The 2519-nt window shown below is 43.0% G+C and overlaps 1 non-coding gene across 1 annotated transcript; it reads right to left on the reverse strand.

Annotated features, from left to right (window-relative positions):
• Window positions 1-2180: 2180 nt before the first annotated feature.
• On the reverse strand, window positions 2181-2283 carry LOC119824162. The gene has a single exon (XR_005287082.1). It is a non-coding gene; the product is annotated as a U6 spliceosomal RNA (small nuclear RNA).
• Between the last annotated feature and the right edge of the window lie 236 nt (window positions 2284-2519).

The raw sequence follows: 2519 nt of genomic DNA on the forward strand, positions 1-2519 counted from the left end.
GTAATAGCCAGAAACTCGAAACAATCTAGATGCCCCTCAACCAAACAATGGATAAAGAAAATGTGGCACATTTACTCAGTGGTAAAAAACAATGACATCTAATTTGCCTGCAAATGGATGTAACTAGAAAAAAACCATCCCCAGTGAAGTAACCCAGATCCAGAAAGATGAACATGGCATGTACTCACTCATAAGTGGATACTAGCTATAAAGCACAGGGCATTGAGCCTATAGTTCTGGATCCTAGAGAAGCTAAGAAACAAGGTGAACCCTAAGAAAAACATATATAGATCCATCTGGAAAGCAGAAATAGACAAGATCGCCTGACAAAATTGGGAGCATAGGGGTGGGGGAAGAAGGAAGGGTGGAAGGGGAAGAGGAAGGAAAAAGAGGAGGGGGGTGGGGGAAGAAGGAAGGGTGGAAGGGGAAGAGGAAGGAAAAAGAGGAGGGAGGAAAGAACTTGAGGGAACAGGATAGTCGAGATGGAGGAAGGAGAGAGATGAGAACAAGGAAAGAGATATTTTGATTGAGGGACTCATTATAGGGTTAGCAAGAAACCTGACACTACAGAAATTCCCAGGACTCCACAAGGATGACCCCAGCTAAGACCCTACGCAGTAGAGGAGAGGGTGCCTAAATTGGCCTTGCTCTGTAGTCAGATTGATGAATATCTTAAATGTCATCATAGAACCTTCATCCAGCAACTGATGGAAACAGAGGCAGAGACCTGCAGTGGAGCACTGGGCTGAGCTCCCAAAGTCTAGTTGAAGAATGGGAGGAGTGAGAATATGAGCAAAGAGGTCAAGACCATGATGGGGGCACCCACTGAAACAGTCTACCTGAGCTAATGTCCAGCTGGACAAAGAGGGGTGCAGTGGGGGGATAGGTGGAAGGAATGGGATGAGGGGAGGGAAAGGGAACTGGGATTGGTATGTAAAATGAAAAAAAAGATTGTTTTCTTATTAAGAAAGAAAAATTAGATAGATAGATAGATAGATAGATAGATAGATAGATAGATAGATAGATAGATAGATAGAGGCCAAACAATGGAAGGAACCTTTCAATCTAGTGGTTTAGCAAGGGGGAGGGGAAGGGGAAGGACACGCCCTGCCCTGCTAGCACCATGTTTGGGCCTGTTCTAGCCTTTCAGACGCAGCTGGCTGCATTGCACCCCCAGAGGGATGTGAATGTTTGTGTTCTGCTGGTTTTTACCTTCTTAACCAATCTAAGACCCAGCCTCTGGGATGGTACCACTCCTAATGGGCAAGTCTTCCCTGCTCAGTTAACTGTCCAGAGATTCCCTCACAGTCATGTCAGAGAATTGTCTCTTATGTGATTTTAGGTCACATCAAGTTGATAATATTAACTGTCACAGTCAAGTTAACAATCACAGTAGTTCTAAGCAATTCATTGGTGATGCTTAGAATCAAATTTTTACAAACACATTTCTGCATCCTTAAATGGCCCTTGCCTGAATTAATCCCACGGTGCCTGCAAAACAGAGATTTTCCAATTCCACCATTCCTTCTGTAGCTATTCGTTGTTTTCCTGTTAGGAAGAATCTCTCTTTCTGCCTCCATATCTATCAATCTCCCTGCCTATTTATCTTCTACTTTTAATTTACAGTGTGCTTTGGTCACTTTCACCCTCCCCAGGCTTTCTATGTCCACACTTTCCTCCCCACACAATTCTATCCTTTCTTCCTCTTGAGGGCCAGTTTGTGCTACCCAAATATTCTTAGGTATATGCTCTTCTACTAGAGTGTTCTTTGGGCCCCAACCTTCTCCTAAATAAAGACACAGAGACTGAATGCTCGGCCTTAGCTTTGGCCCCACTAGTTTTCTACATCTTGTTTCTCTTCATCTATGTTTTGCCTCGGGGTTTTTACCTTTCGTTCATCCTGTATGTGCTACTTTCCTGCTTCCTCCATGTCTGGCTGGCTGGTCTCTGGTGTCTCCCTGGCATCTCTATTCTTTCCTCCTTGAGTCTAAATTCCTCCTCCTACTTACTCTCCCTGCTGAAAGTCCTGCCTATACCTCCTCCTTCGCTTTTTAGATCAGTCAAGAGCCTTGGGCAGGCAAGGCAAAACAGCAACACATCTTTACATAATTAGACAAATGTAACAACCTTTGTACAGTCAGACAAATATTCCATAACATATACTCTTAGAAAAATGTAAAAACAATATGGAACGCTTCACGAATTTGCATGCCATCTTTGCGCAGGGGCCATGCTAATCTCTATATCGTCCCAATTTTAGTATGTGTGCTGCCAAGTGAGCACCTCCTGTCTCTTTGAATACTATGCGAACTCACAAACTTTTACCTTATCCATAAATTCTATTCTACTACCACCATTATTCACTCTGATGTCTATCCAACATTTTTAATTTCAAAGAACTCATTCTCATTCCCAATTGCCTTTTCTTTTGCAAATGTCCCCGCAGTGATTAAAAAATATGCTATCTTCCAAAGTTCTCTTCTACCGTAAGTTTTCTCTCCTTTTCCTTGCATCCCTTT

The sequence above is a fragment of the Arvicola amphibius genome, chromosome 9 (genome assembly GCF_903992535.2).
Source record: "Arvicola amphibius chromosome 9, mArvAmp1.2, whole genome shotgun sequence".
NCBI classification, from domain to species: Eukaryota; Metazoa; Chordata; class Mammalia; order Rodentia; family Cricetidae; genus Arvicola; species Arvicola amphibius.